The following is a 6415-nucleotide window of genomic DNA, read 5'->3' as shown; positions in this document are numbered from 1 at the left end:
CATAACCTAAATCATAACAAATGTGCAGTTGTGGGATAGGCTTTTGCTCACTCGGACAGTGCTGAGCATCAGCTTGCAAGTGGCTGTGTGGACATTTGTCAAGTTGCAACCTCACCAATCAGCCATCATAAATATGGTGTCCTCCCCCACCCCAAGTATTTATTGCATTTCTCAGACTTGATAGTCAACAGGGAGCTGGATAGCATCAGCCTGGCAAGGCTGTGGTACAGTAAAGTGGTCCATTGGCATAGACATATTGTAGGCAGAACACCAATAGAATAGAATAGAATAGAATTCTTTATTGGCCAAGTGTGATTGGACACACAAGGAATTTATCTTTGGTGCATATACTCTCAGCATACATGAAAGATGATACATTCGTCACAAATCATAAGGTACAACACTTGATAGTATAAGGTACAAATAAGCAATCAAATCATACCAGGGAACAAAATAAATTGTAAGGATACAAGCAACAAAGTTATAGTTGTACAGTCATAAGTGGGAGAAGATGGATGATAGGAACAATGAGAAAATAGTAATAGTATTGCAGACTTAGTAAATAAGTTTGACAGTGTTGAAGGAATTATTTGTTTAGCAGAGTGATGGCATTCAGGAAAAAACTTCTTGTGTCTAGTTGTCCTGGTGTGCAATGCCTTATAGCGTCTTTCGAGGGTAGGAGTTGAAACAATTTATGTCCAGGATGTGAGGGGTCTGTAAATATTTTCACAGTCCTCTTTTTGACTCGTGCAGTATACAGGCTCTCAATAGAAGGCAGGTTAGTAGTAATTGTTTTTTCTATTATTTTCTACTAAATAATGACAACCGTAGGAGTTCCTCAAATGCTAATGCCTTAGTTTTTAAATGGGACATACGTGACTAAATCCTGAATACTTTAGTTGGTCAGCATGACCTCCTCTTCACCACAAAAGAAGATATATGCATGGAATAATCTATCTACTGTTAAGTTGAGGTTGAGGTTGATGTGATCATTATTGGGAAGAAGACAGCAGAACTCCGTGAGAAAATCTTATTTTGTCCTTGAGGATCCATCATAGAATGAAAGGGTCAGGGTGAGGCTACTGCTACTACCCCAAGGGGACCATTTCAGATACTATGTGCTTCAAGGCACAGCTTCCAGGGGAATATTTCGGTTTCTTCCTCAAGGACACAATTTTTTTTATATTCTATGCATAATATTTGGAATAACACATAAAATGCGTTAAAATTTTTAAAAAAATGTCTGGGAGAATGTGCTGTCCCATCTATTATTCAACTTCTCGATTAATAGTTTTGAAAGGTAACTACCGTAGTCTCTTTAATATTATCTATTTCCCCCTTGTTTTGGGAACATACTGTTTCCCTCTTATTAATAAATCAGACAACTTCATTCAAATTTAGCTTTATGGGGGAAGTTCCTAAATCACTGGAAAGCTGCACTTCACAGTAAATTATATTTACCCTCCTCCTCCTCCTCCCCGCGTATCCTGGAAGCTTATCCTGAAGATTAATTACTATTGCTGATGACAACTGATGCCTTAGTTAAATTGCTCTGGTTTCAACTTCCAGATGTTCTGTTTCTTCTACCACAGCTGGCTTTGATTATATATTTTGATACTAAGCTTTTTTTGTGTATGCAATGCTTGTAATCACATGATGCTGCTTGCATCGGAAGATTTGTCTTGCCTGAATGGCCCTGTTGGCAATTATAATCCAACACTTCTGGAGGGTACCAGGTTGGAGAAGACTGTCAAAAGTCAATGACCCCTATGAAAGTCTACAAGCTAGCAGAATATCCCTGTAATGTTAATGCAATGATTATGATCATTGCCTTCCAAAGAGTTCTTATTTGCTCATTCTATAAGGTCATCACATGCATCAAAAGTGGGTTTCTTTTTATTTTTTATTTTTAAAAAGCAACTGGACTGATTTTTGAGGCAAAACAAGACATTTTGCTTCCTCTCCTGGACTCTTCATCAGTTGTATTGGATGCTGTGGGAGATGGAAAGACAGATTTTTTTGCAGCAGCTGGCAAAAAAGCCAACATAGTTCTAGGCTACATAAACAGGGATAGAATCAAGATCACGTGAAGTGTTAATACCACTTTATAATGCCTTGGTAAGGCCACACTTGGAATACTGCATTCAGTAGAAAAGATGTGGAGACTCTAGAAAGAGTGCAGAGAAGAGCAATAAAGATGATTAGGGGACTGGAGATTAAAACATGAAGAACGGTTGCAGGAACTGGGTATGTCTAGTTTAATAGAAAGAAGGACTAGGGGAGATATGATAGCAGTGTTCCAATATCTCAGGGGTTGCCACAAAGAAGAGGGAGTCAAACTATTCTCCAAGGCACCTGAGGGTAGAACAAGAAGCAATGGGTGGAAACTAATCAAGGAGAGAAGCAACTTAGAACTGAGGAGAAATTTCCTGACAGTGAGAAGAATTAATCAGTGGAACGGCTTGCCTCCAGAAGTTGTGAATATCCCAACACTGGAAGTCTTTAAGAAGATTTTGGATAGCCATTTGTCTGAAATGGTATAGGGTTTCCTGCCTAGGCAGGGGGTTGGACTAGGAGACCTCCAAGGTCCCTACCAACTCTGCTATTGTATTGTATTGTATAGATACATAGACATTAGGTCATCACATGGAATATTTTCAAATAATACATTTGATCATGATTAACTGAACCATGACTTAATCCAATTGTATGGATTTGCAGGACACTTTGAACCCTCAAACTGACAAACCAGATGTGTGTTTGCATGGTAACACAGGATAAAAAAATGGTAAGTTAGTTTGCAGTGCAGTGTCCTGTAAATCATTTGTTACTTTAGATTCCTTTCACTGTATTTCCCATTTGTCTGAAACGGTATAAGGTTTCCTGCCTAGGCAGGTGGTTGGACTAGAAGACCTCCAAGGTCCCTTCCAACTCTGCTATTGTATTGTAGGAGGCTGACTAAGCCACACCCATTATGGCCACACCCACCCAGAGAACCCCTTGCTAAAATTTTTGAAGCCCACCCCTGGTTATAGTACATCTTGATATTTGCAGCTGGATTCTGCGGCTGGCTTGGTCTGTTGTCACACATACCTTGAATGTAATGCGGCTGCCTTCTCTTGCAGAGAAGTGGGCAACCCATTTTGTACTGTAGATGCAGGTCACTTCAAATTCACAATATATCCTCGGCGTGTGACCACAATTGCGCCCAGAACTGATGCTGCTAAGTGAAACATTTGTTAAGTGAATTTTGCCCCATTTTACAACCTTTTTGCCACAGTTGTTAAGTGAAGCACTGCAGTTGTTAATTTAGTAACACGGTGGTTGTGAATTTGGCTTTCCCGTTGACATTGCTTGTCAAAAGGTTGCAAAAGGCAGCCACATGAACCCAACACACTGCAAACACCATAAATATAAAGCAGCTGCCAAGCATTTGAATTATGATCACATGGCCATGGGCAGAGGTGGGTTTCTACTGGTTTGGACTGGTTCGGCCAAACCAGTTGTGGTTTGCTGGCCTGGGTCGCCAGAACCGGCAGCGCCCCTGGCCTGCCATGCCTCCAAACCAGTTCCCTGGTCAGCTCAGCATGTTTTTCCGCCCATTTTTAAATGTTCTGCACATGCGCAGACTTAATTACGGGCCACTGCGCCCACGTGAGGAGTGTGCATCAGGTGTGCATGCAAAATTGTGCGCACACTGAACCAACAGTAATGCCGGCAGCAACCTGCCCCTGGCCACGGGGATGCTCCAAGGGTCGTGTGAAAAATGGTCATGTCACCCTTTTCAGTGATGTTGCAACTTCAAATGGTCACTAAATGAACTATTGTAAGTTCGAGGACTACCTTGTGTCAGAATCTTCTTCAGACCCATGTGGTATGATAGCTATCACTGGTTGAATGTAAATTAATGATAGTGGTTGAGGATGAAGAAATGGAAACATTTATTTCCCTGCATTCCAACTTGAATTAAATTACAACCACTTTTCCAAGTTTGCCATAGCAGCTTGGGGTACACAGCTAGTAAAGACTGAGCTTCAAGCCATTAGGCTGAAGGTAGATATGAAGATCTTGCTTTCCCAGCTACTCAGTATCCAAATTGCTAAAGCAATGGGAGAGTGTAGGCTGATATATATGTAACATCAACCTGACCTCCATCACACCATCCCTACCCCAATCCTTGATGACATTAGGGCAGAGTCCCCCACCCCCTCAGAAATTCATTATCTGTGTAATGGTCAATTTGGCACTGCAAGAGCTCATCATGACAGCCTCCATCCATATTCAAGCCCCCAGGAAATTGAAAACGCATGTACACTCCGAAGCACAAAAACAAAGAAGGAATATCGATCCCTTATTCAACACAGCTACCCAAAGCAAACAACCGCCGATTCCGTCTCTTTGAACTCCGTGCGGCGCTTACTTTTGATTTCCTAGGTTTAACCTGCAAATCCCACTGAGCTTTAACAAAAGAGCTTCAGCCAGCTGAAATGCAACCTTTAGTTTTTAATTAGAAATGCAAACAATCTTGCGAAGAAGTGTTAACATTTAAACGGCTAGTGCAGTGTAAGAAGCTCCCGTTTAAAGGAAAATCAGTTTCGGATTTATTATTTTTCTCATTCTTTGGCTTCTCCTGTGTTAACCTGTCAGACACGGAAGTAAAAGTTGAAAGCCTTGTTATCACCTCTTTCACCTGTCAGAACAAGGCTGTCAAGGAGCTTGGCACCTTGACAGATGACATAATCAGTCCCTCTCTGAAAAATACCCCTGAGCTGCAGAACATAAGATTCCCATTCTGCTCCATTACTGCTTACCATCGGTACCAATATGATCCATTTCCATTAAAGGAATAAAATAAACAAAAATATGTTTAATATTGCTTATATTGCAAGGGAGAAGATCCTTTTTTTCTTTTTTGCCAACTCAGTAAAAGTTAAACTATTTATATTTTTATTTTTTTGAGGAGGGGCAGGTTGCATAACTAAATGGGTACAATGCATTGCAAAGAACTATGGTAAATGGATTATGCAATGTGGCTCCTTTCTAAAAATATTAGCAAGCCAGGATTGATAGTCAGGATATCATGGGGATGGATGTATTACATTAAATGTAGCAACAGCCACGGAACTAACAGTTGATCCGATTGCAAGTTCTCTGCTCTAGCCTAATAGCTAATGAGGGTTGCAAAGCTTGCTTTTAAAGCCTCTCACCATGGTGCCATATTGATCTAGGAAATGTAGCTCTTAACTATGCTTATCTTAATTGGCAATGTGGAATGGGTTAGGAAATTTAGCAAACATCCTGGTTCTTGAGCAAAACTGACTGCATGAAACACGAACACGGACAAGCAGCGTTTCAGATTTAGAAAATGTAGATCGCTGTCCACATGGTGGTGATGAATTGCATTTCCTAAGATGACTAGGCTGTCATCTGGAAAACTTTGCATTAGTATTGCCTTCATGATTTGATAACAGTAAAGGGGAATTCAGGTCTCCTTTTGTCTTTCCTCTTGACTCAATAGTTTTCAGTTTCCAAAGCCGTTCAGAAGTCTAGCGCAAAAGATTGGTTTAGAAATGCGGGGACCTCTGTTGTCTAATATATCCTTTTCTTAAGGGAAACCAGAACAACCAAACCTAAACCGACTGCAACAAAAAGTTGCAAGGCAGAGTTGTGTGTTGTTTAGGGCTCTAGCAATCCAGCCAGACCTAAACTCTAAACACTGCACCGCATTCCACCTCCTCTTGTACAATTTTCCATATTATCTCCCCCAGTAATATTCTGCAGCCATTGTATATATTTCATAGCCTGCTAAGCAACTTTCAAGGGATCTTTTAAAAATAAGATTAAGTTTGACATTCTTTTGCAGATTTCTCCAAACCTGCCAAAATCTTTCTGCTGTACCTGGATAGGATGAGCAGCAGTGCCTAAAGATTAGCACCTGGAGAACATGTATACAGTACTGCTGTTAGTATTTAACAGCCTTAAAGAAGATAAAAAGAATTTCCAAAGTTGTTGAACTATATCATTTTTTTTATATGCCTGGTCGTTGTGGCTGGGTATGATGAGAACTGTTGCAGGGGAGGATGGTGTACTAAATGGTTTACTTTTTTAATGTGTATTTCCCTTTGCTCTGGAAATAGCCAATTTACTTCTGGACCTGCTATTTCCTCTGATGAGGACCAGAGTTTGTGATGTTGGAACCCAAGTCTCTTCCAATTTCCTCCGTTCTGTAAGTAACACAAAAGATGACTAGGTAAATTTGCTCTGTTCCTACAACTGACCTTTGCCTCATTAACGAAGGAACAAATGGTACTTTTCCTGGCAATTTAATGCAGAACAAGGTTTTAAAAAGAGAAGAAACAGTGATTGGTGGCTGCAAACATTTTCCCTCCTACCCTGCCTGTTCCCAGTCTTGCCT

Source organism: Thamnophis sirtalis, unplaced genomic scaffold, assembly GCF_051295495.1.
Source record: "Thamnophis sirtalis isolate CommonGarterSnake01/CBP01778 unplaced genomic scaffold, rThaSir2_p1.2 scaffold_3, whole genome shotgun sequence".
Classification (NCBI taxonomy): domain Eukaryota; kingdom Metazoa; phylum Chordata; class Lepidosauria; order Squamata; family Natricidae; genus Thamnophis; species Thamnophis sirtalis.
Note: the sequence above shows the minus strand (reverse complement) of the source record.